Source organism: Ixodes scapularis, unplaced genomic scaffold (genome assembly GCF_016920785.2).
Source record: "Ixodes scapularis isolate PalLabHiFi unplaced genomic scaffold, ASM1692078v2 PGA_scaffold11__112_contigs__length_91849675, whole genome shotgun sequence".
Classification (NCBI taxonomy): Eukaryota; Metazoa; Arthropoda; class Arachnida; order Ixodida; family Ixodidae; genus Ixodes; species Ixodes scapularis.
Genome location: NW_024609837.1, coordinates 26,433,046 through 26,460,857, shown reverse-complemented (window position 1 = coordinate 26,460,857; position 27,812 = coordinate 26,433,046). Strand labels below are relative to the sequence as shown.

Below are 27,812 nucleotides of genomic sequence, written 5' to 3'. Positions count from 1 at the left end.
GTTGATGCGGGACGAGGCGCTTCTTGCCCACACCCCATTGCGCATGCGCAGCTCCGGTGGCGCGCCGCAAGTCACAATAATTTTTATGTTTGTGAAGTTATTGATTTCCGGTTGGTTTACAAGTTTGACGGTGTGAAATGAATGCTGAAAAAGCTCGCGCCAGCAAAAAGAAATAAACAAAGCAAGAAAGAAACGCGCCTATTTTTTTAGACTGGCTGTTTGACTTGCAGGTCATGCCACCCCCCTGCAGAGCGCAGGAAAATTTAAATGTTCGTTTTGGCATGCATTTAGTTTGCTGTTTTCTCAAGAAGTTGTTTTTTAATTACGGTTTAATAAAGAGAATTTAGGGAATAGTAAAACCTGGATATTCCGAAAATGTTTTTAATCTAAATTGCTAAAAAAACACACGAAAAAAGAACAAAAAAACTCCAGTTTTGCCAGGCATGGTAGCCCTGGAGCAAAGGGACAAAAAGGGACGGACGCAGACGAAACTCCGATTTTGCAATTTTGAAAGTTTGGCGATTTTAATTTTTTTCCCCTCAGATCTCTTTGCTTCCGATCCGTCAGTCAGTGCGTTCGACCAGCGTATTCACGCCTACCAACCTCGTCAAAATGTCGTCTACAAAATAAATAAATAAAACAAAAATACAGGCAAAAACATGTGGTGAACATCGAGCTCTATCACACGTGTGAGACAAAACGTCTGCGAAGGAATCTCGAAACACCTGCTTTTTACAAGATTTATACCTGTGTGCCCGCGTCATTTTACGACTCTGTGTGAGGTTCCGTGATATCGTTAACCCGTGCTCACTACTTCCTAACCATAAACATGTCGCGAGCTTTTATCGAACCTGGAGTTCGACCGGTTTCGGCGAACCTTCGAACATCTTTTGCAAATTTCTACTAAGTTCGACTTTTGAACAGTATTGCCCAACTTCGACACAAACATTTGAAACTTTAAAAATATATATATTTTTTTTTAATTTTAGAGAATGCATGATTGTCAGTGTTCCTAGTGAAAAGAAAAGCATGTAGTTCTGTACAATAAGCATATGTGAGGATATAAGATCACATAAGTATTTCTACGGTCTTACACAATTTACGTACGTTATCTGTTTATTGGACAAATCATATAAGATTTTTTTCTCTCGTTCCACTGGAGGTTTTCGCTATATAAAAGCAAACATATACACATTTAATGATTTAGTTAGTTCGCTACCACCCTCCGCAAGGTGGCGTCACCTCCTTTTTAATTTTTGCGCATGCGCATAACAGTTAAACTTCATTCAAGCTTTTGTAAAAGTTGTAAAAAAAAAATCGAACCTGGTCGAATTTGAATTTCGGCAGGTTCACGACAACGCTATCGATAATCTCGCAGCCTGACGCGATCTACACCTAAATTTTGCGCGACCTGGTGACGAAAGCGTGACGCACTTGAATGCGAAAGCACGAAAACCAGCGGAGACAACCGTCCGCCATGTATGCGCTGCGAGTCTGCGACTGATCGTACTGCGCACGTTCCTCACAGAAAAGTAACCTTGGCTGGTTACGGAGGGTTCGAGACGAGGTCGGTATTTCCTCAAAAACCTAACACGTTATTGTAACGGCATCAACGCGCTTATTGCGAGCGTATTTTGCCTACTTGACGGGATCTATCTGTGTATTGAAGTAACATTCTGTTTATTACTATAGAATGCGCAGATAACAATTATAATATACGGATAAAAAAAAAGTGTTATTGTTGATTGTTCGGCAGGAATTACAGTGCACGACATCTGCTAACCTCGTCATACGCCGCCCCAACGCATAAATCGAATATCCCCCTACCACGAGTCCCTTCGTTATAGCGAACTCGGCCACGCCACATTCGCTCTCCCAAAACAAAAACAAACCGCACCGCCAGATTGTCCCCGCGCGCCGCTGCCCTCTTTCGTCCTATCGATGATCTTGAACACTTTCGCATTTTCGAGGAGAATCTCATCGCGGAAAAAAAAAAAAAAAACGACAACAAAAACAGATGAACAAGAAAACAGGTCCGGAGAAAGAAGCAACGGTTTCCGCAATGGAAGCCAGCGTTGAGCCAGCAGCGGGCGCTCGGAACGAAAGGACTTCAGCGCCACCGCCGCCAGGCCAGCTCCGTGACGTCACGTGCCTCCCGTAGCTGTGTCAGGGAGGCGAAGTGGCGGCCGCGAGAAAACGGCGGCGACGACCGACGCTCGAGAAGTCGACGACCTCTCGGCTACGAACTTCTCTCCTGGCCCGTCTGACCCACTGGTCCAGATTTCGCCTTCGTGGGCGAGCTTTTTCAAGGGAGAGGACTCTCTGCCGACGGCGGGAACCCGCCATTTTGCGCCCTCTCCGTCCGCTTCTCTTTGTTGGTTTCCCCGCGCCTCGTTTGCAGTCGTGCCGGTATATCGCGCGCATCTCGAAGTCCATAATTGAGCCGCCGCCGGACCGGGGCCGTGGAAGAGTTGCCCTCGTCTAAGATGGCGCGGTGCCCGCGCCCGCCTCAGCCGGCAGTTAGCAGACGGCACACTCTTCTACCTGTTCTTTCTTATTTTTTTGTTTTTCTTTACCTCTTTTTTGTTTCTTCTTCTTCTACGTGTTCGTGTAGTAGAGAGCCACGAAATAAGCTACGACTCCATTCCTCGATTGTCTTGTGGGAGCCGCCATTTTGGTGCCCTCCACAGAGCGGAAGCTTTACCGCTCATTCACACTGGAAGCGGATCCGCGTTCGCAAAGCGGTTGCGAACGCGGTTGTATAAAGATCCAGTACAATTGCACGCGCACTCGATGACATCAAGTGCGCGTGCAATTGTACTGGATCTTTATACAACCGCGTTCGCAACCGCTTTGCGAACGCGGATCCGCTTCCAGTGTGAATGAGCGGTTAGACCCTTTTCGAAACCGCATCAAGCAACATTGGCGGGCGCCCTTTGTTGGATACGATGCGTGTGATTGGATCCGAGTCCTCGCCGAACATTGACGCAGCACTCGTTTTCATGGCTAACTGGAAAAGTGCCTCAAAATATACGTGGTCACGAGAAGGAAGGGACAGGACCAGGCGCTACTTACAACTGAACGTTTCTTGAAAACACTCACTATTTGTACATGCAATAGGCATCAGACAATTCTCTCGCAGTTTTATTTCTAAACATTTAAACAATGCGCACTTTTGAAAAAAAAAAAGAAAAAAAAGTATGTTATCAATTGCTACGATTAAAAAAATGGGTGGCGATACCCTGAGTTGCCAGACGCCTACGTTCACGCCGCTCTTCATGAGATAATTTAACGCGTACCATGTTTACACTTGATAGTTGTTCCTAGAACGAAGCGATGCTACCGCTAATCGGGCTGATAAACCTGGCGATTTCCCAGACCCTACTCTCAAGGTCCTCTCCGTGAGTGCGCACAGGCTGTCGAGCTCTTCCTTGTCTACCCCTCTGGTCACACGTCCTCCCCGTTAACCAACCAGCGTCGAGCACCTCATTCCTCCTCTCCCACCCGTCAACCAATCAGTGTCGAGCCTCGCGGCCACGCTTTCATCTGGGCTTCGGATACGGTGTCAGGAAACTCGGGTGATATAGTCTTGTTCTGTCACGGGCCGTTTTGACATCTCTGCAGGACGGAAAGCCGTTTCGTGCTATTTCAGATTAAACTTTAAATGACTGGCAACAACGATTTGGAGTACTAAGATGACTGAAATGTGCTTACCTGGTTAGTGGTTGGGGTGTGAACTATTGTGCCTTTGCTTTGTGGTATATATATACTCCGGGTGCCATGGAAGCGCTCGTGATGGTTAAATAAAATGTTTGACATACATATGTGGCTGCTGTAGGCCGTTCCAATAACCACCTTCGGCACCCTGCCATCTTTGTACACCTGGGCTGTTGCGGAATATCAGGCACCGCGCACGGCTTCGACGGCCCAGTGACTCTGCATTGTTCACCAGGGTGAAAAGCGCCAGAAACGTAGTCCCCTGAGGCGTTTACTGGAATGTAATCGCCATCCTTCGTAATGGCGAACGCTCTCACTCGGTATGCAGTCGCTTTCGATTCCGCGTCCTTCCATTCATCAGTGCACAGTTAATGACTTTAGAGGAGCCACTATATGCGCTACGGAGGCTGCGAACTCACGCAAATGGTGTGAGCATATAGTTTTCGTTCACTCAATCCTCCCAGTTTTAGACAGAACTCGATACATTGACTGCTCCATAGCTACCGATGTGCACTAGTCTGCGATCTTGCAACCCCGGGACTGCCCTCGATACAAAAGGATATCTTACTGGCGTATCTTTTGACCGACACAGTGGTGACATTTTTCATGGAGGCAGCCTATACATGGGTTGTACGTGATGTCATTCAAAGAGCGCTCCGATGGCCACCAGAGAAGAGGGGAAGAGGGAGCTCCCTTCCTATCGGGATCCTCTTTTGTGCCTCCCGGGTTTGCACAGAGGTCGCTATTCTCCTCCCAGAAGATTATAGACGATTACCCGGCACTCAAAATTCTTACAAAAGCAGCTTCCCTTTCCTCCTCTTACATGGTGGTCAAAAGTATGCGATGTGAAGTCAGCGCAACCCATGTAACGGCAGCCATGGTACCAACTGCATCATGGGTTTCATTCATCATGGCGGCACAAACTAGTGTGTATCGGGCAAGCACCATGCATGTTGCGCGTAGGCGCAGTTAGTTCCGAAGATATGACGCCACATTGCGTCATGCTTGATGCATCTGGAGGCAATCGGCACATCTGGTTGTTGCCTACTTTGTCGAAAGCCCTCCAGATCAGCAATGCTTCGTAGACGCGTACATTTGGACAGTACATCGCCTCTCACAAGTAGCTACAACTGACACGCATTGCGAAATACATTTTCCGTGGAAAACAAAATGGCGTCTTTTATAGTTCATCTTGACGCTGGACACAAAACCCTCTTCCTCCTGAAACCTACACCGTCATGCCATCCCCGCCCGTTTCGATCAGAATGGTGATCATACCGCCGTGCAATGGTGTATCACACCCCTTCGCGATGCACGTTAAAGATCTCGGGCTAACAGTGGCACTGCACTGGCAGCATTTCTCACAGCTAACACACCAGACGCCCCGCCCCCATTGAAGTTGACCGACTTCCCAATGTCAAACAAACCTGAAAATCGACGCAGCAGTTCTGATAATCGACGTAGCGGTAACTGGAGGCTGCGCACTTTTGAAAAAAGGGTCCATTACACGAATCCCAGCGCGCGTGTGCAGGCGGGATTGAGCGGAGATTACGAGTCGCAACGGACCTCTTTCCGTTCGCCCCCCTTTAGGAGGCTGAAACGGATCCGACTTTACGATGTGAGGTTAGCGTGTATACGCTCGGGGACAGATACACTTGGGAAATGTTGAAAGTGAAACGAAGAGGACGAGAGAGAGAGGGCACGTGGTCGCGGAACTGTCGTCTGCGTCGCAGATGTGGTGAGTCTGTTTCGCCACGGGTGGGGTACCACAGCCGCCACCACGTCGAAAAGAAAAAAAAAAAAAGAGATAGGTGAAGGAACGCTCGGATAAAGTGACTTCGGAAACGGGTATAAAACAAACCGTTTCATTCGCGCGTTGTTTTGCGTGACGAAGACTAGAAACGATATCCAACGTCCTTATTGGCTCATGTGGGTACAAAGCGAAATGTCTTCAAAAAAGAAAAGAAATTTGTATTGTATTGATATTATGTGTTTATTTGTATCTGCCTCGTGCTAGACGTCTACAGTCCAGTGTGTCACTTTCCGAAGGCTGCCACACGCGTGTTATTCGTGAAGTAGTGGCTTCGCATCCCCAACTTTTTGGGACATCAACGCCTCGCGGCGCATGTGCTAAAATGATCATTTTAACCGAACAACAACAAACGTCGCAATGTTCCCCGGGAATATTTTGGTCGACAGTCGCACAATATCAATAAGCAGTAATTAAACAATTTTGGGACCTGTATAGTTTCTTTTTTTTTTTTTCACGGCATTGCAATTTTTTTTTTTTTTACTTTTTTTATGCGGGTCTGCATTCACAAAATTACCAATTTGTACTTTTCTTGACAAAAGCTCGTAACATTCCACAGGATCGTAATAATTACCCGCGTATCAGGCACGTAGCCAAGAGGGGGGGGGGGGGGGGGTGCCGCCCCCCCCTCCCCCTGAAATCTTTCATATTGCTGGGGCCTGCCTCAAAAGCTAGTCTGGCCACTATGCAAAACGCTTTGTTGGGACACCATACTGGCAACCGTGTGAACGTCCTACAAATGCTGGACTACCAGACGATCTAACACACTTCAGCATCCAGATGTCTGCGCTCAGAGGCAGTATTTTTTTTTTTTTTTTAATGCAAAACATACGTAGCTTTCATTCAAAGGGAAATCTTAAAATGCGTCGAAGTTTTTTTTTTTTTTTTTTTTTTTTTTTTTTCCTATTTGCTTACATTGCTGCAGCACCGCTGCATCGTTGCGGTCTCCAAACGAGTCCCTTCCTGGGTCTGCGGACGACCGCGAAGGTCTCGTCTTCAATTTCGCTCCGAAGCGCGCTGGCATAATCGCACCCGCCTTGCCTTTTCCTACATTCATATGCTATAAACCCTCGCTCCACGCATAGCGCCTGCCTGAGTGCCCGCTCCTTTCTTCCTTCCGCCGCAACAACGGCACACCGACACACACACGGCGACCAGGAACATAGTCGAAACAGCGGCGTCGTTAGAGAGACGAGAAAAAAAGTGAACAAACATCAAACGACGTCATATAAAAACTATAAAAAAAATAGCAGGAAAAAGAGAAAAACGGGCAACGTCGCTGTCACTTGTGTTTCCTTGGCGCGGCAGAGGCGCGGAAGTTCAGGGTCTCTGCCCCCTCAGCTATAGCTAGTTCTCTGGCGCAATCTTTTGCCAGTCGTTGTTGGACTTGGGTCTGCCTTTGACTCTGCCTGGATTAATGTCGGTTTTTGGCTTGGACTCGTTTGTAAAAGAAAAACTAAAGTTATATGCTGCAAATGGGATTTTTTTTTTTTTTTAGACAGTTTCATTTGCCTGCAGAGGAGCTGTGGTTCTTGCGCATGCGCGAAAACCGATTATCTGACAGTCGAGGCACATGAGCGTGCGCCGCCGCCTTGCAGTGACGTCAGAAACATGGAAACGTTGTATTGGAGTGGATTGGATTGAAATGTCAGTTGCTTTGCACAAAACGTTTGGAGTTGCGCACATTGAACTTACTTCGAACTCGCGCAAAGTTCATTCACAATTTACTTAAATGTGTTTAAGGTACGCAATAAATATAATTTTTAATCCAGTTGAAATCGCTTTTCTTTTTTGTACAAGGAATCTACAACATTGATTTATCACCCAGCTGCCAAGTGTTCTGCAAACAACGTAGTGCGCAGCTCAGCATGCACTCGATTTGTGCACTCGGAGCAGACGAGCGGACTTAGCAGCAACGGCCTGAATCCGAAGGCGCGCAGAATATGTCGCTCGCTGGCCGCCGTCATTTTGCGACTCGAGCGGCCCCTATCAGCCAGTTAGCGCGACTCCCCACCTGCATTGTGCATTAGGAGTTCGCCGGCTTTTCCTGAAAGTTTTCACTTCATTTGCCTGTTCAGGATGCTTACCCTATTTGTGTTATCTTCCACTGTGACAACCAGGGAACACCAGGGACCGTAGCCTCCTAGGCCTTCGCGGGAAACGAACGAACTTGAGTGAACGTTAAGCAGCCCGCTACTCGAGCTGTTCGACGTAGAGTAGTTCGACGTTCTTCGAGGGTTATTTCCGTTGAGATAATCTCCGAAAAGCCTTCCCGACTATGTTCCCAGTCTTCGCGAAAAGTAGCCGATGGGGTCGGGTCCGGGGAATGGGGACGGGAGACTCGATCGTCATTTCCTTTGGTGCTGTGCTGCAGCTGTCTTTAAAACGTTCCCCAAAGATTCCGTCCGATCGCCGTGAAGTGACCGACACTGTACATTGGATATGCTGTTTTTTTTTTAGACCTTTCTCAAATCCTGTTCGGATAACGCGGCATTGTGTGGTACGTACAATATATGTTGTTCGATTGATGAGACTCTTTGAATTTCGTGTTGTGGGCGGGGAATATCCATGCAGTTCAGATATCCTGTGTGGTCAAATATTTTCGACGGTTAAGACCTTTATAGATTTTCACGGCTGAGTGTATGGTGCAGTAAAAAGATCAACACAAAATGAAACAAACATTCCAGTTGCATTTGTCTTGTCGTGCACGGACTCACCGAAACAGCTTTCATTTCGTTATTTTTGTCCCCCCCCCCCAAAAAAAAAAAAATAAATAAATAAATGACTAATGCATTCTTAAAAAAAACTCGAAAAATTCCAATCGCCATAAAAAAAAAAAGACGCGGCAATTTAGTTGTTATTAGCGTCCGGAATTACGCATACGCAGGCTGCTTCAGCCCACTAACGAGAAAACCCACAGTTGAGCGCAATCGGGCAACACTGACGTACACTCCCAAAACCAGGGACGCGCGCTGTAAATCGCCTCCTTCGAGACTGCCGCTGGAAAGGTCTCCCCATGTGCTCTACTGTAACTCGCTTGCCATAGCGCATCAAAATTATCCAACACCCAAAATATCCAGACCTTAAACACGTGGCGCCGGGAAAACAACAACAAAAGCAACACATCAAAGTAGAAAACAAAAATGCTTTGAGAGAGGATTACGTCGGCGTACACGAGAGTTGTAAGATTTTTTTTGTCTTTTTTCTTTTTTTTTTTTTCTTTTTACCGTACGGCGCTTGGAGTCGAGATTTGCAAAAATGCCACCAGCTCGCGTCGTTGTCGCGGGAAGCTACCGTATGAGGGAGCAGCGTGCGTTATCTAACTGGTACCAGATGCGCTTCTTCCGGTGAGGGATGAGGATCCACTTCCGGTGTCGCCGCGAACCATCCCTTTAAAAAGAAGAACCGCGGTTAAAAAAAAAGAAAGAAAGGTGTTTAAAGAGCTTGCCGTCTAGCGACCGACACCCCCCTACCCTGACCGGGTGTGAGCGGATTTCTGCTCCCAGCTGACGCTGGGTCGAGGACTTGGATGGGTGGCGCTAATTCTCCGCTGTTTCTCAGAATGTACTTCCAAATATGTTTCATCCGTGATATTAGAGACGTTAAGAGAAACCCTATTGTTGCTCAAATTCGTCTTGTTGTCTGTTTCTCAGAGCGAGGGACTATCTGTAAACTCTCTCAAGTAATCGCATTTCACGAAAGGGCCGCATCATTATACAACGTTGACCAGCCGCATAGATGGATGGAGGGACCGATACGGCCTCTGAATTGGTTGGCGGCTTCCGCCGCCTAGCGTTGGCGCTAGGAAGTTTGCCCCCTTGTGAGCTGTAGTGAAACCCTGAAGTGAGGCTGCTTCAGCTTCTTATGTTCTTGTGCACGCGGGGGCGCCTGTCTGATCAATGTTTATTATCAAACATTTTTTTTTAATTGTCAGAAGCTGTTAAAGTTAAAATAACAGAAGTGCCCTTTTCCACCGCCAGCTTGTATTGCCCACCACTCCCAACAAACCGAGCGCGTTCTAATTAAATTTGTGACGTTCGTGTAACCGCATCTTGTACTGGTTGAGGCTCGTTGGTTTTAGTTATCTTCACTAGCGTTTCTCGGTTATCGATCTACGTTATAAAGATCTTAGTTTAAATGTGCCCAATTCATTATAATTTTGGCTTCACGCAACTTTAAGATACACGCCGTCTTGCCGGAACATGAGAGACGGCGTTTTGTTAAAAATTACGTTAACTTTATGAAGTAAATAAAGTCAAAAGGTTCTAACTTTTTTTGTGAACCATTGGATGTCCCTTTGTGACTCACTGATTTCCAGCAAATGTTATGAGAAAAAAATTGTCATATACTTACCAATACATCATAAAGAAAGACAGTCTGCATACAGATACGAACGCAAGTCACGGCGAGATCCGTGCTTCGAATGCCACATGGCAATGAGCTCAAGGGGAAACTTGGCACGCGGCATTCGAACCGTGGATGTTGCGGTGACTTGTGTGTGCATACTGTCTTTTTGTATGATGTGTGAGCTGTATGACCCCGGCTTCAAGTTCGTTACACTTATTCGGAACATTAACTTACAGAGGACCGAAAACTGTCCGTAACGCGGGTATGAACTCAACGCTGGGCTTTCATTAAATTTTGTCTCGATACGAATAGTTCAGCAAGAGGGAAAACAGATAAGATAAAGTATTCACCAAACGGAAATCGCCTAAACCTTAAAAAAAAAAAAAAAATTATCCTAAGGTTAAAAGCGCCAGATCAATCACATACACACCGACACACAAAAGGACAAACACAGCGCGTGTGTTTGTCTTTTTGTTTTTTGGTGTGTGTGATTGATCTTGCGCTGTTAACCTTAGCATATGAATCACCAACTCCCCCAAGTTTCCATTTTATAAATGTTTTTAATTATTTTTGGGGGTTTTTAGAAGTTCCGAATCATATCGAAACAAATCTATGTAATACTCGCATTAGTTTTGGAGTCCTGTTTGTCTGTTTGTTTTTCTGCCGCTCTGTCCACTCATTGCAGAAACCCGGGTTTTACGAAGGGCTTTGCGAACCCAAAATCTCGAGGTCGCGAGGTCGCGTCCATTGAATTCTGTCCTCCGATCGCAAATTTAGACGAACGAATACATCCTGACCTATATGGGGCACGAACTAGATAACTGCCCTCCTGTACCATCTACTGTTCCGGAACATATTCCCGTTTCCACCAGGAAGGACGTGTACTACTGTGGTTGGGAGCGAGGTTACATGGAACAGCCGCCATCGAAACAAAAGCAGATTCGAAGTCACCTTGAGACGACTTGGTTAACCTCCACAAACAACATATTCTGGCAGAAAACACACACACACACACACACACGTGCGATGTTTTTTTTTTTTTTGTTTTTGTTTTTTGATAGCTTAGTTGTTCCGGCGAGCTGCTCGATAAAAGAAAAAAGGTTGCTAATATGCATCATTAAGTTATTAACAATGACTCTGTTCCAAATCTACTCGAATGGATCATATATGGCTGCACAAATAGAGCAACGCTGTGGAGCAAGCTAGGGTTTCGAACGCAAAATAATGAAACGGCGGCATCTAATTTTGTTTTAAATGCGGCCCATATGGTCGTTTGCAATCTGTCGCCGTCGCCGCCGCCGTGCTTCCCTCCCCGTCTTCCGGAGTCCCTGGATCAAGCTCGTTTGTGGACCGCGAGTGCCGCAAGTTACATACAGTCGTCAGAGTAAAGTAAAACGCTGCTCCAGAGGCACCTTCACGCACGTTGCACTCGCGGAGCGAATTCACACGGCGTCGATTCTCGTTCGGTATCCAAGCGTGCAAAGGCACAGAGACGCAGCACTTCGGCGCACCAAGGAAGCTTTGATCACGCCGCGAGACCGTCGAGACTTGCGTTCGATGAGCTGCGCCTTTTTCGTGCGGTGCTGCGCTTTCGTAAAACTTTCCACGTGTTCTCAAAGGCAATTTTCACCCTTTACACAAGGTTTTAAAAACGCTTCTGTGGCGAACAATGCGAACGAGCAGAAAACGTCCCTTTAGCACGCTGCCGCCCAGACTCTGCAACGCTCCAAACGGTCGACTTTCTGTGTCGCAAGATGGCCGTCCGATGGCCGCACTTGCGCTGGGCGATATCCTCAGCAGGCGGATGACTTGAAGCAACGTTACTAAAACCCTCGGTTAGGAAACTCGCCTTGGAAATCTGAGCCGCTGGCGTCCACCGAGACAGAGCTAAATACGATAACAACGCCACCCTTTAGCGACGAGTTGAAACACGAAAATTGCTTTACATAGCTACTGCGAGATGTCCCTGCGAGATGGCGCCACCGGCCCTTGCCCGAATCGACGTGCAGCCGTGCAGTTCCCGGGGTGGGCGCTGCGGAAGGAATGGCGGTGTTACGATCGCCATTAGCTCCCTACCATTAGCTCAGTTCTCGAGTACGGACCGGAGCCACTTTTTTCAGAGCAATTTCTGTGGCAGTTTCCCAACTGAGTGGTTCTAGTAACGTTGACTTGAAGACACTGGAAGATACTGATATGAATAGACTGAAGATGCAGTCACGTTTGGAGGTAACACTGTTATAGCAGATGACGTCATTAATCGATGGGTAAAGCGTAAATACATTAACAGTAGGATACCATTACACCATCAGTAAAATGGTAGTTGGTATAAGGATAGTAGCGAATCGTATCATAAGCGGACGAGTAAAAACTTGACAATCCACTCAGTTGGGAAGCTCACCCTCGAAACCCAGACCGCTCGCGTCCACCGAGACCAAACTAAATACGATAACAGCGCCATCCTTTAACGATGAATCGAAACAAGAAAGTTCATTTATATTGCTACTGCGAAATGGCACTGCAAGGTGGCGCCACCGACCTTTGCGCGACTCGATCTGAACCGATACGTGCGGACGTGCAGTTCCCGGAGTGACCGCTGTGGGAGAAGTAGCAGCGTTGCGTTCGCCATTAGGTAGGTTCTCGAGTACGGATCGGAGCAACATTTTCGAAGCAGGCTTTATGGCAGTTTCCCAACTGAGTTCTAGTAACGTTGGATAGTACGTACGTTCGATCTCGCAAGAACCGCTAAAACTTCGCTCTAGTAAAATGCAGTTCCAAGGTCAGCTCATAGATGGTGCCAGCGTGCCGGTGTTCTCTCGGTGTAAGATATCGCAAAAGCTCGGTCCTAAGCAAACGCAAATGTGTGAACAACGAAGTAAAAGCACTTCAGGCAGAATCGCAACCAGGTTTACCTCCTGGATGTGGAGCGCGTTATCTAAAGGATCTGTTAAAAGCAGAAGGATACCATAATAAAATGTAGGGACTACAATAACGTTAGCCGCGAGTACTATTAACATACTGACGGACTAAGAGGGTGTTAGTAACGCAATCCGTTTCGAATTTTTTTTTTTTCGGACCCTGGGTTTTGCTTAAATAATAAAACGTCTAGAATGTAAAGAAAAAAAAAATAGAGGATCCATTTTTGGTGTTTAATAAAACGTCTAGAATGTAAAGAAAAAAAATAGGGGATCCATTTTTGGTGTTTAGCAAAAAAGCAAACGCCCCGTGATGTCTGTAGAACGCTTGCATCGAAACGCAGACACTGGAAAATCGGACTTGCGAGAGGACATTATGGGTGATTTTCATCGCGTGTTTGCGAACCTACGTTCTTATAAGGGCAAATAAAATTATTATCATTTTTATTATTATTAATATTAACCTACTTTCACGGCTTTGTCTTTGGACCGCCAGGCGCCTTGAAGGTTCACTCGAGAATTCTGGCGAGCGAACCGGCCGCCAGAGCTTTCCGTTCTGGCCGCTAGGTACCGCTAGGTGCCGTTAATTTCGCTCGTTTCGCTGGAGTCGCCAACACTCCGTTTCGCCTTGGGACGCCGTTTTCATTTCATTTCGTTTAATGCTCCCTTAAATCCCCCGCAGGGGGCTGTACACAAAGGGGACAAAACACCATAACACACGTTAAATAGCACGGAGCGAAGAGGCCGCTAGCTAGTATACAATCTGTTGCGCATGTCACGTGGTCTTCTGGGGGGATGCAGCAACACCCGGAGCTGGTAGTCACGTGACAAGTTCAGAACGCAGCATTAGCCCATAAGATGGTTTGAAAGGTAGGATAAACACTGTCGGCCCTCTTTATGGTTGTCGCAGCAAAATTTGTCCTTCAACCTTGATTAGGATAGATAACTGAGCAAGTTGGTAGGAGTTCATGTTGAAAAACAGCGCGACTGGGACAAGGACAAACATGTCCTTCAGCCCTCAGAATAAATTTTGTGATAACAGTCTGTAATACCTAAACTATAAAAAAACTGTAATGTGATTTTAAGTATCTTCTTTTTCCTTTTGGTATTTTAACTTATCCGTTTCTTTTGTGAGTTTCGCTTTTTAAAAGAAATCGATTCCAGATATGTTTGCGATTCCAAGAGTTGCGATTACGAATCTGTGGCTCTTCAACCCCCCCCCCCCCCCCCCCTTTCTCGGGTGACGGTATATTTTATTTTGTTTTTGTTGGCGAATGCAGCACCTCATGTGATTTTTAGAAAGACTCTTTCTTCGACCACTCTACAACAGGACTGCGGGATACGGGGTTACTTTTAGCAGTTTATTTTTTTCCGAGTTGTATGTGTCCTCTAAAGTCCCACGGGCACGTCATCTCAATTCCTTCCAAGTCAGTCCACAAGGGTTTAACAAACAGCCCAATCATACCTTTCCTTTTTTCTTTTTTTTTTTTTTTTATCTACGAGGTTTGTACAATGTATACGTTGTGAACCGCTTTCATGAACCATCTTCTTGAACTCCGTCCGTCTGGACCGCCTGGTCTTTGTAGTGTTTATCAAGGAATTCTTGAAACGTCGCGTGGCGTTTGAACGCGAATGACCCGCTATTTGGTCTAAACGTAGTTTATTCACCATAGGTTGAATAATTAGTCATTTCTCACGGTGTAGTTAAAAAAAAAAAAAAAAAACTATAGTTCACGGGGCGCGTTAATGTACATGTGCGCTACGAAAGAGTTTCTACGAAAACTTTAGCCGGAACCCGAATAATATGATCATACTCTTCGATCATACGAAGCGAGGCAAACGGGTGTGTACACCTACTATCAGTTTATTCGCATATTTACCGTGGATACAATAAGATACGTGACCCGATGTGCGCATTTGCATGGTTTGCGATACGAACAAGGCATTTCTTAATCGTTACATAGTCCGCACTTGGGTGAGCCGCGGCAGTGATCGTCGTTACATAGTGCGCCCCTTTATTTTCCGCGCGGCACATGTTTGCTTACGGTAACTGACATTGGCATCCGGCGTCCCGGGTAATAAACGTCCTGGTTTTAAACATCACCGACTTCCACGTTTTTGTTTGTTTTGTTTTTTCCCCCCGCTGTTACGAATACACAAGACCGATCTGCGCGCAAGTGCGATATGCCGCGCAGCACTGCTCGTATGTGAACTTGGACCCGCCACGCAGCCCTGCCTTTCAAGGTCCCCTTGCGTTGACACGTGCGAAGTGCATTTGTGTGCTTCTTTTATTACGAACCGGCGCCGAGCCGAGTCCCGCGTTTAGGCGTTCGCTTCACGTACTTGCCACCCGCCCGCCTCTGGATCTAGATGCCCGTTAAACTTCTAAAACCGTTCCAATATATTATATACGCCGCCGCTCTCGGAGGATGCGACAAACATGAAGTCGTCTTCAGCGCCGCTCAAACGTGGACGCTTTTGTACCGTCTTTTTTAGTGCTGCGGAAGCTGCTCCTCTGATCTCTCCCGGTAAATAGTAAATATGGCTTGGATCGGATCGGATATCAAAAACGTTTGTAAAAAGATAATAATAAAAAAAAAAAAAAAAACCATCGTGGAAGGACGTTTTCGGAGGGAAAAAAAAAGTTGGCGAACTGTCGAGCGGTGAAACCCTTCAAGGTTTCGTTTAGAAGTTGCTCGAACAGCTTGCGCCATCTGCACGCGCAGATTTAAAACTCCCCGACATTGCACTCTGGCCTCTGGCACTCTGTTGTTGTTGTTGTTGTCGTTGTTGTTTGTAACGTTTGTGTGCTATGCAGCATAAGGAGGGAACGAGGGTTAAACGTACAAAATATTGTCCAGTTTTCTGGACAACGTCTAGGAGGGAGCGATGGTGCGCGGGCCATGAATCCAGAGCTGAAAGTCTGGCGGCCGGTTGGGGTGAAGGCCGACCCGGCGAAAGATGTCGCCGACGGGCCACTCGAAGGCCCCGGGCACGTCCAGAGTAAGTGCGGGAGCTAGTAGGTCCACCAGAGTATGTACTGGAATCACAGTGGTGAAACCCCGTACGCTCGCATTCCATGTTACGTAACACCCCGTACTGCATGGCGCCGCCCCCACACCCATCAACCTGGTTTCGCATCTCGAAGCCGCAGTCGTCGCGTGCTCTTCATACACGATACGAAAGGCAAGGCGTTCGCACATTTGTTTGCTTCCAGCAAGTCAAGTTTGTGTGCGCGACCGATGTGGCAGGACCTCTGCCGTACAAGGACACGCCTCGGACATTGGGCAGTTCTAGGGAACCGTTTTATCCGATACGGTACGAACTGCGCATGCGCTGCCGCAGAACACTCGCGCATGCGCAGTTCGAACCGGAGGGCCCATCGTACCATATCGGATATGCAAAAACGGCTCCCTAAAACTCCCTAATGTCTGCAGACGGTCTTTTGCATATACTATATTACTGTAAGTTCAGAACACTTGTACTCTACTTGAAGTACATTCTCTGAGTTTGCACTTGTATTTTACTCCAATTATTTTTTTTTTTTTTTTTCTGGTACTGTCCGAGGAAAGTACAGCTCCCTACTTCAAAGTACATTCCCCAAATAAAGAAAAATAAATTAAAAAGCGGTGTCTTTCTCCGAGTAAAGTAATGGCAGTGTAAAACAGCTACTTCGTGGTCTTATCCAATATTCGCCGCCATTTCTCAAAATAACGCAACTGGGCAGTGCGTACCGAAAAAACGACACTATATATCGAATATAAGGGCATCGTCAAAGACTATGTTAAGAAGTACTTGTATTTTACGATTCATGCGCCCGGTGTACTTACTACTTTACTTCAAGCTTGTTCCACTTTACTTTGTACTTTGCTTAAAGTACTTTATAGACGTACTTTATCCAACACTGATGTATTATCAGTGGGACCGCGACTTAACGGTTTTGGCGAAGCCACCATTACCAGGATTGCACGTCGTCAATCGTACTGACGAAGACCTCAAACCAGCATTGCTGTTTCATATCGCAACGATACTGGGGACGGCGCCATTATCAGAACTCTGGATTCGTGGCGCATATACCATTCTGGGCCAGTGGACGAGACCAGCATTCCAAGATATGAGTTGCTTGTTTACATACATGAAGGTGTCAGCCGGCGTAAGCGCATAACTATAGGACATTCGAATTGTCTTACCACTAGACGAGTTGCGTTTCACAATAATGGCACTTAGGCGATCTTAATTTGCGCTTGACATATTTGTTGCCGGTTATCTGGAACTTCATCTGAAAATAGCAGGAAACGGCTTTCCGTCATTCGGGAAACGTTGAAACAGTGCTCGAAAGTGCACCACGATGTCACCGGAGCCTTATGACACCATATATCCGAAGCTCACGAAGTTGTATATGCTAATCCTGCACTAAGCACCAAAATGGCGGCGCCCGCAAGAGATTCGGGGAATAAATCCCGGATACCCTAAAGGCCTGTTCACGCACTTGCGACTTCTTGACCGAGAGCCTTGGAACGTCTTAAAATCTCTTACGACGAGAGGACACACTGGCGCCATCTGTTGGGTAGCAGTGGAAACTTGGTGGTTCCTCATATTTTCTATTTCTCTCGCGCATCATGCTTTCTTTCTTGGCTGGGAAAACTTTTTTCAACGTTATAAACGAGCCTTTTTCATGGGTATTACGCAGATGTGACCTCAGGAATCCCGCAAAACCTTCGCTTTTGTGAAATGTGGTTTCAGGGTCGCCGCATAGATGGCGCCAGTGTGCCATGCGTGTTCTCTGGTCCTAAGAAATTCGAAGAGGTTTCAACAGGTCTTGTCTCTCTCGGTGGTACTCGGTTGCAAGTGTGTGAACGGGCCTTAAGCCATTTAGTAGCTCTAGTAGTGCGTTACTTGAACCTGTGAAATCTTAGCGGGATTTCCGATATGGCAAAATCAACCTTTCATCAGGCTGCCGCCTGCTGGTTTCCGGGTTCTTTTTCCACATTATATTTGGCCCGTGTGTTTTTTGTTTTTGTTTTTTGTTTCTGTGTTTACATTGGTGGACGATAAACCCATCGAGGTCCTTTTCCGACTTCATACCCTGCCAGCTTCTCACAGTCATGTGAGACCCGATTAGGTTTTTTTTATCTTTTATCCACGAGATCGCAGATAAATGGTCGCCTCGTAAAATGCGCCGTTATGGGTCGATGCAAATGATTCATGAAGTAATTTTATGAACTGAGTATCAATACTTACACAATATAAAATCAAATATATTTACATTAATGCTTTAGTTAGTTTATATATGCGAATCAATTAAACAATATAATTATTCAACAAACACTGCACTTCACCTCCGCCAGGTAACGTCAGTTCGTTTTTAATCTTCGCGCATGCGCACAAGAAGATGAGCTTCAGTCGAACTCTTGTCGAACTTCGCGTTACAAGTTCGAAAAAGTCGAACCCGGTCGAAGCTCGTGGAGTATTCGAAGACTTGGAGCCGAAAGTTCGCGGAGCGCTCTGATTGGACGCCGGCGAAAAAATCGCAGTCATCGTCGCTATAGTCCGATTGGCGCGCTCCGTGAACTTTGGCCCCAACTTTGTGTTTGACGAGTTTAGGGCCCCAACTTCTTGTTTCTCGAAAGCGCATCGATGGCAACCTAAGGAATGCATCCGAGGGGGAATTCGTGCTTTGCGTGAGCAATTTTAGGTCGGGACAGGCATAACAGTATACCAGACGAAAAAGCTAAAGCGGGGAACACGTAAGCGACGAAAACGGGTGCTGCGCCGTGGTTCCCACAGCCACAACCGAGGACGCTTTGACACACGTGAACATATTGCGGCCACGTCACAGCGTCCACGCAAGTTGTTATGGAGACATGCCGCGCGACGCCCGTTTTTGTCGGGCTCAGGTGCACGATGGCGTCGTGTTCTGTTTCTGTGTTTCGTGTCGTTATGCCCGTAAAGAAAATGTTGACTCCATATGTGTCTCATTTCTTGCTTGTTACGTTCAATGCGTTTGACACGAACTACAGTTAGTTTCTTACTGATCGGCGGAATACTTGCATTAAAAAAGTCGAATATATTTGGGGAGTGAGGTAGGGTTGACAAATGGCAGCCACAATGACATTGTGAACGAGGAGGGTAGAGGGTGATCATTGAATTTATCATTAAAGTTGGGGAAATAGAAAGGAAACAAAGCTGGCGAAAATTTGGGCCAGTAGCGGGGCCAGGAGCCCAATTTTTCGCCAGCTCTCTTTCCCTTTCCCTAACTTTAACGGTAAATTCAATAATCACTCTCTCTCCTCTTCGTTCACAATATTTATATATATATGGAAGAATACATCTTTTTTTTTTTTTTTTGGTTTAATTGCACCATTAAATTTTATATAAGCGAAGGTTGCATCTGTTACGGCACGTTGTGTGATGCGAATAAAAATTATAAGTCGCTTTCGTAAATACTCGGAAAATGTAATAACTTACGCGGTAATTACAAACAAATCCTCCAGCGTCATGAGTGGCAGTAAAACTGATCTCAAATCCGTTCAAATATGTGGAAAAGAAATGTTTGCACTGGCATTATACCACAATGGAACCATCGTACATTCGGTGCATGCTGGCATTTGTGGCTGATCTAAAGGCGGGAAGTTTATTTCCAGGCAACCTTGTTCTCGTTTGTTTGCAGACCGCCGTCGTTTTTGTTGGTTTATGAGTGTGTTGTTTAAACTTTTAACCTTTAAAGTCTCTCCGAAGCTGTACAATCATTTGGCGCTATTGTTTGCCACGCTGTGTGGCAGGTCAGTGTGCCTGGAAACGCAACACGTTTCTTTCTTTCTTTTTTTTTCCTTTTTCTTTTTCATCTTGTCACGAATCGTGACATCCACCGAGCCTAGAACCCCTGCAGTGTGCGGCATGCAGTCTGCGAAAGACACAGTGAAACTGCGTTATTGTAGAAAAACGCCACGGTCATCTCATAAAGTGCCTAACAGTGTAAGCGAGAGCGTAGCCCTGGACGATGTTTAGCTCATCCAGTAGCTTAATCATATAAGGCTAAGCCATGCTGAGAATCTTGTAAAATGCCTATAACTTTGGGCCCAGGGCAAAGAGGAAAGGGGACGTTATACCTACGTAGGTGAACCTTGAGACCAACGATGGGACCAACATTGCATATGGTCTATGTGAAGCTTATCGTGATGAAAAAAAAGCAAAACATATTAACGTATTTAATGTGAAATGCTTTGTACCTATGAACTTTTTTAACCATGGTAAAGACATCTTCGGGTCATCTCTTTCAGAATCACACTCCACAAACGGAAGTTCTAGGAAGTCCGTGGAAATCGTTTTCACGCCTGAAGTGTTCATAGTCAATATTTCACTTCCTCTTTCCTGCCTGCCCGCATTGCTTAGTTCTGAAAAATAACCTACGAGGTAAACAGGCGATCGTCCGACTAACTAACCGTCCTAACCGTAAAATAAAATTTCGTCTGCAACACGTATAAAAAAAAAAGGAAAAAGAAAAGGAGAAAAAATATCTATTTGATTGTTGTAAATTAGTTCCGACCGCAAGTCAGCTTGTTTCGAGTGACTAATATCGTCTACATTGTAAATTTTAATTCAGCTGAAGTCTGCATTACCGAGAGGGTGTAGATGCATAATAAGGATCATAAAAAGAACTGGTTATGTGAGCCAACTAACTACTGAACATACAATAAAAACTCAGATAATCATTATATATATTTTTTTTGTTTCTACAACAACCTTATTAGAATTGTGTAAAAAAAAATTAAGCTGTTCTTCGAGCACGATCCCAGACCGTAATTTAAACAGCAACTTGCGCAATCTTGTTTTTTTCCTCTTTTGCTTTCCCGCCTTTTCCGCGTTTTCGAATTTCTCCACGTTTAGCGGCCGAGCCACCCTCTCGGCTGGCAACCTAGATCAGAACAAGATGGCAGCCGTCTGCGAGCTGATTTGCGATCGCGGGCAAGGTTACAGCTGGCTTCACCGAACCACCGCAGCTTTTTAAATGTTTCCTCGCGAGTTTGCGAACTTCGTCGTGCCTTGAGGAGCAGGGACTTCACTTCGTAACCATCAGCACGTGAGTAACGAGAACGAAAAGAAAGAAAGTCTCTCAGCAGCGTCTCCGAGGCTCGATCTGAGCGAGCGAAAGACAACCGAAAAAGAAAAACACGATCGTCTCCCAACGTCGCCACCTGATAGCACGAGGGGTGGCAGACGACTTACCCGTGCATAAAGGCGTGGGATCTGTTGTACGCGGTAGGACGTGTCTTTATCTTCGCTTAAATTCTAAACTTCCCTTTAAAACCAACAGACACCTCACGATATGTGCGGTGTATCTATCGCTGTGTAGGAAAAAAAAAAAATATATATATATATATATATGTAGCGACGTTTTACTTGGGAGTCCATCCAAATAGCGTACTCCAAGCTTTAAAGAAAAACAAAATGTGTGCTTCGAGATTGCGGGTGTACAACTATGAGTGTTGTTGTGACAATCCTCTCATCGTTCACTCCAGCGCCGCTGCAGCCGAGATATCCAAGAAAGAGGGTGAGGGTCTAGACTGAGCTTATCGTCTTTCGACGTGTTTGCGCGGACGCGGCGACAACAACCATCAGTGTAGGGGTACAGACAGAACCGAATCCCTTGTCTAGATATTTTTCTCGGCGGCCAAGAACAACGCCGGGAGGATCTTGCATGCGCCACGAACGTACACGTTTGTTTGCGGGCTGCGTTTGTGTTTAATTTTTATGTATGGCGGTGAAAGGGTTGCCCTACTGAACACATTTTGTCGGCCAAACGTGAAAGGATCTACTCTTATGCGCGATTTTTGGCGATGCGTTTTTGTATATCGGGCGTAGTGAACCAGTGCATTAGTGAATCTGTTACTACCAATTAAATTGTAGGATGATTTGCTACGGACTTTTATGATGTGCGCCCCGCCTGAGCAGTTTCCAACGTTAAGAGTGCTGCATTACGATCGAGTTGATGCGTGTGCGTGTGTGTTTTCTGGACTTTGTTAATGGCACTTCTTATATCACCAGCGGTGCTAGTTTTCTTTTTTCTTCTTGATACAGAAACGTTGCCAATATATGTATCTACGGCCTCATTTGACAGTGCGGATATGCAGTATTTATAGCTAATTTCTCTCCGAAAATAAATAAATAAAGTGCGAATAAAAAAGCGGTTTTTGTCCACACTTCATATAAAAAATAAAATTACAAAAAAAAAGGGGGGGGGGGGGGTAAGGCATTTGTCATAGCATAATTCGAGTCTATATAAAAGTATGCGATGTGCATTGGCGTTATGCAAAGGGAGAAAAAAAAAATGCAATGAAAAATGCGAGCCTGAGTTTGCAATTTGTTAAAAGACCTCTCTGCGCTTAGCGCACGTGCGGTTTGGCCGTGAACACTGGACTGGGCGCGAGATGCACATGTGCCAACATTTATGTAAGTTTTGCAACAAAGCGCTTTCGAGCTCGCTTTTTACGCAAGAAAATAAAATAAAATAAAAAAAGCGACAGAAATAAATCTTGGGCGTTTTTAGGATGTGCAGGTGTTGTTGAGAACAAGAGCAGATCGAGGGCGTGGTGTCTGAATGCTGGTCTGACCTAGAGTTTGAACCACGGTGAATGTCGGTCATTTCTGATTGGTCGCAGCAAAACGCCACACACTTTTTTTTTTTTATTCCCTTTGAAAGCAGTCGTTATCTTGTTTTTCTTTTTGTTTGCCCCGGAGGGTTTATTTATTTTTGCTGGTTCCTTCTCTAAAACGTTGCATTTGTGGTTGGTTATTGTCTGAACTTCCCTTAAACATTGTCAATCTGGTGGTTGTTCTTCTCTAAAACGCTACCAATCAGATTTTTTGTGTGTGTTTTTTTTTTAATTTTCTAAAACATAGTTAATCTATTTGATTGCTTCTTTTCTTTTCTAACGCGCTGCCAATCAGTTGGTAATTTTCTTGCATTCGAAATTCTGCCAATCAAGTGTTGTAAGTCAATACAGTGGGGATGTTGTCTTTCCTTCTCTAAAACCGAGGAGGTTGACTAAACGTTGTCAGCTCAGTACCTTATTGTCGTAAGCCTTCCTAAGAGGCTTAAAAACCGGTCTTGTCTCAGCTGATCAGTTGGTTATCGTCGCTCATTCTCTAAAACGTTGCCACTCAGTTAGTTACACCTCCCCTTCTCGAAAGCGTTTCCAGTCACTCGTCTACACGATCGACTCTTGCTTGAGAAGCCACCCTCGGCTTTCGGACAATAACCAGTTGGACTGGCATTATGTTTTCGGAGAAGTTGAGGCACTAATAACCAACTGGCTCGGTTATGTTTCAGAGAAGAAAAGACGCCAACCAACGGAGTTGGCTATTTTTCGGAAAATGACGGAAAATAACCAGAAACTAACCAACTGACTAGCAGCGTTTTAGAAAAGGAAGGACAGTAACTATCTGGCTCTTTTCAGTCCTCACAAAAGTAAGGCGACGTGTTTACTTTCGGTTTGCGAGCCGCCATTGCGGTGCCTAAGGCGCAAAAGTATCTTTTTTTTTTTTTTTTTTTCCTCCGCGTGGAGCTGCGCTGTCGGTAGAGAACGAAAACGACGCGAAAGCGAGGACACCGCGTCGCCCATCGAATCAAAACAAGAGGCAAACAATTTGAAGGACGTAATTACGCAAATGATAGGCACGCGCCCTTCGAGCGTACAGCAGCCCCCGCATAGCGAATCGCCGCGTCACCCGAAACACGCTGGGCGCGTTCTGGGAGCACGCGTAAAAAGCACGGGCTTGCGTCCGTCCCCCGCGTTCGTTTGGTCCACTCGGGGCAATCCCGGTTCCCCCCTTCGAGACCCCAGACGCGAGCGCGTGGCGGGTTTTCCGTACGAGCGCGATCTGTAAACAAGGGCGATGAGGAAAAGTTCGCCACCCCCGGCGCTGCGCCCTGCCGGTGAAGTCGGCGTACGTATGTGCGACCGAAGCCAAAGCTACTAGGGGTGTCGCGAACTTTTGTCGAACCGGATTTTTAGGTCGAACTTCGGGGTTCTTCGAACATTTTTCACCAGATTCGACCGGTTCGACTTTGTGGACACTGTGGCCAGACCTTGATACAAGCATGTCTAAGTTTGGAGAATTTTTTTGGTATGCAATGGGTTATTTTATTTTATGAACAGTTGCACTTAAAAGAAATCAATTCTTATCACTGAAGAAGTTAATTGCTTAATTCTTTTGTACTGAATTAACTGAAAGAACCAATTAGCGCTGCCCTTGATTCCTCCCTTAGCCATCACCATCCAATCCGAAGCCAACTGGCCTGCCTGTCGCGCATGCGCACACGAGTCGAACCTCAATACAAGGTTCGCCGAACTTTTCATTAAAAGTTCGAAAAAGTCGAACCTGGTCGAACTCGAACCGCGGCCGGTTCGCGACACCCCTAAAAGCTACCAATACGAGCTTATGTTATGATGATGATGATGATGATGATAGGTATACTAATTTGATTAGTTATTATTTATTTGTAAGTACTGCTAACCTCTTTTTTGGAGGTTGTGGCAGCCCAGGCGAAAATTTCTAACTGGGACCAGTTGGCACCTCAACTGGTTTCAACTGGGACTAACTGGTCCCAACTGGGAAGCAACTGGGACTAACTGGTCCCAACTGGGAATCAACTGGGACCAATGGGAGTCCAACTGGGGCCAGCTGAGGGGTCAACTGGTTTGAACCATTCCCAGTTGGGAGTCAACTGGTTTGACTCCCAGTTGGGAATGGAGTGCACTGGAACCAGTTAGGAAAGTAACTGGTTGAAGCGATTCCCAGTCGAGCTTCAAATGCCTTTCCCGTTCCCAATTAACATTGGGCAACAATTTGGACAAGTTGGGGGTGTATTGACCTTTGCTAATGAAGAAAACTAAAAAAACTAACATTTTTAGATTTATACAAATAGGGAATTTTTAATTACTGGGGTACATTTATATATTTATAAAAATAATATAAAAATTTTAATTAACTAAATATTTTTTTAATTGGAAAATATAATTAGTGACAAAATGTGTTCACCTAAATGAACATTTAGTGCATTATTAAAATATATTAAAACATTTATTTAAATACCAACAGTATTTTTTTTTCTTTTAATAAATAAATTCATCTTTTGACTAATCAGAGCTAGCCGGCCGCCGTGGCACGCGGGTGCGGATTAGTGGTACGCGCTGTCGACAGATGGCGCTGCCTATGCTGACGCCGGAGTCGGACGGACGCGGTAGGGAAGGGTCGCCATCGCCCAAGTTGGCGTCGTTATGAAAATGTCAAAACTACAGCTGCGCTTCTTTGGACCTAACCGTACACACGCCATGGTGGCGGCGGTGAACTTCGAGGATGGAACGATGCAGTTCAGCGATCGGAGGGCACCCAGGAAAGACCGGACGGAAGAGAACACGCCGCGGAGAGCACAATGGCGAAAATGGCGGGAGGTCTACCTCGAAAATGTTCGACTGTTGTGACAGAGATTGCAAGGTGTGAGCGCTACCGCATCTTATCAGGACTTCACCTGCGCAACGCAGGATCACGGGTGAGCACCTTTCTTCACGCGATGGGAAGAGAAGCTGAGGACGTCTTCGCTAACAGACGCCAGCGGCCGATCTTCCTTCATCTCATGAATACCACCTCTGAAAAAGCGATTCAACCGTCGCAAGCAAGTGGCTAAACCCGGAGCGTGTACGTCACCGAACCTATTTAGTTTCATTCTCCAAGTTTTTGACAATAAAGTCTTGTCAACCTTCCATTTTGTGCCGTGTTTCATTGTTGCTGGAGTTGGTACCAACTCCAACTGGGACCAGTTGGACGACTCCAACTGGGACCAGTTGCAACTGGGAATTGTTCCATAAACCAGTTGCAACTGGGACCAACTGGTCCCAGTTGGACGACTCCAACTGGGACCAGTTGCAACTGGGAATTGTTCCATAAACCAGTTGCAACTGGGACCAACTGGTCCCAGTTGAAAATTTTCGCCTGGGAGGAGGGGTTAATATATTTTACTGAGTAAAAACAACAGTATATGAAATGTAGTACAAGCACAACAGTAATATAAAAATGCAAGAGCAAGAAAAAAATAATAAAGCAATGCAATTTGGTAAGTCAACTTGGCACGGTCAGCCTTAGAATGTTTTTTTTTAAACAATTCAACTGATAATGAGTTATTATGACCTTTGGGAATTTATGTATTTGTTTGTTCATTTTATTCATTTCAAATTTAGTCGTTTGCTGAATTTCTGCAAGAACCGAATTTTTGTGAATTGCTTACAGTTTGCGAAAAATAGGTCCCTCAAACAATTTTAACAAAATGTTGACTCTTCAGAACCTACATTGAGAAGCTGTGCTTTATTGAGCAGCAATCTATCGAGAAAACACACGTGCCAAGGTTCTCATGTGATCATTACACATATCCTCAATTATTGACGTATTTAAAATATTTGAAAGACAATAATGCAATAGGCCAGAATTCGTTTTCACCTTAATTTGCGGTTACCGCGTGGGTTCTGATTTTTGATTTGCAGGAATTAGAACCCGCAAATCATTCAAAGTTTTCTGCTTCTAACCCATTTGCAAAAATTTGATCCTGCGAAAATTAAGTCGTTTACAGTATTCAGCTCGCAGATCTGAAACTTGTGTCCCTGTGCTCAGCACTGTGAGTTCTTGCTTTGGTATGTTATTGTTCATAGATAATAAGTTGACTGGTCCCTGTGAAAATGTCTTCCCCCTTTTAATGAAGAAATTTTAGATTTATGACGCTGTGTACATGTAACTATTTGAGCCATTAAATTAGGCGGGATGGGAAATCGCTGATGTGGCTCACGGAACATAGGACATTATGGGAGGTTTATGAGGCTGTGCACATGTAACTACTGGAGTTGTTAAATGGGGCAGATGAAATTGCTTACAGGGATCACCCAAACATTGATGGCGATATTGGGGAACTGCTGAGTCATGCACATGAAATGATTGTGCCTAATGCTTTGCTGAGACTTTTTAAAGGCAATGTTTGTAAGTTATACAGCTTCAATTGGTTCCATTAGTGTATTAAGCAATGCATCGGGGAAGGCTCTAATCATGGCATTTAACATACCCAACATTCCTCATAGCTTTTCCCACTTAAATGAATAAAATGTTATTTCTTACTTAGTGATTCCAGCTCTGTTAACTCTCAGTCTTTCTTGCTTTTTATTGTGAAGTGTGCTGGAGGCGGTTCTTTTTTTCTACACATTTGGCTAGACAACAGCAGTATGTTGCCCCATGTATACACATACTTCACAGTAACGTGCTCAGCATAACTTGAACAGTGTAGTCCACGAAATGTGATGACCATATTTTTATGCCCATGGCTCATTAACAGAAAGTGTAATTTTGCACAGAAAGTAGTCACCTACCTGTTCCTTGAGAAACATTTTTGAGCGAATTTGTTTTGTGCTTTTGTAAAATTTCACCTTGCAAAACAAATTATGAAAGACATTGCAGTTTCGCTAGCACTTTACTGTGTAAAAATCTGCAGTTGAAACCTTGATGTGCTTGCAGATGGGTCTGCACCTGCATACATTTTATCATTTGTATTTGTTTCTATTCACTTTAGTCAAGCTTCATTGGGACTGTACCTTCACTGTTACCTTTGGCCTGGGCATTTATTCTCTACAGAATCCAAGATAGTGATATCTGATAAGTGAAGTTTCACCCGCTTCATTAAATTCAGAATATATGCCCTCAACTATGTAGCTTTGATCCTATTCAAAGTGAAAGTGTCTTGTCAGTAGACATAGCTATACTTGATGACAGAGCAATGTTATTAGATAGGTAACATCCAAACCCAAACAAATGCAGTGTCTTTTTCTTTTTCTTTTCTGTAGCTGTTCTAAATTTTTTTACAAAGTTCGTGCATTTTGGTGTATTGCCTCTGCAGTGCAGCAATAGATGCATTGCAAAGCATTGCAAGACTGCAGAAACAACTGCAGCAACGTTTAAAATTTTTTATTATCTTTTTTTTTTTGGAAGGT

At 45.2% G+C, this 27,812-nt stretch overlaps 1 protein-coding gene across 7 annotated transcripts in view; it reads left to right on the top strand.

Moving 5' to 3' along the window:
* Window positions 1–27,812, top strand: part of LOC120844244 (myocyte-specific enhancer factor 2) — a 155,318-nt gene that overhangs the window by 101,245 nt on the left and 26,261 nt on the right. For 2 of the 7 annotated variants that reach the window (XM_042288857.1, XM_040215901.3), the window contains exon 1: window positions 20,715–20,866. The exons of 3 other annotated variants lie outside the window; for them this stretch is intronic. The gene's annotated coding sequence lies outside the window, so the exon portion shown is untranslated. Of the gene's footprint in view, window positions 1–20,701; window positions 20,867–27,812 lie in introns of those variants that run through there. 2 more of the 7 variants (XM_040215906.3, XM_040215903.3) reach the window with 2 other exon arrangements.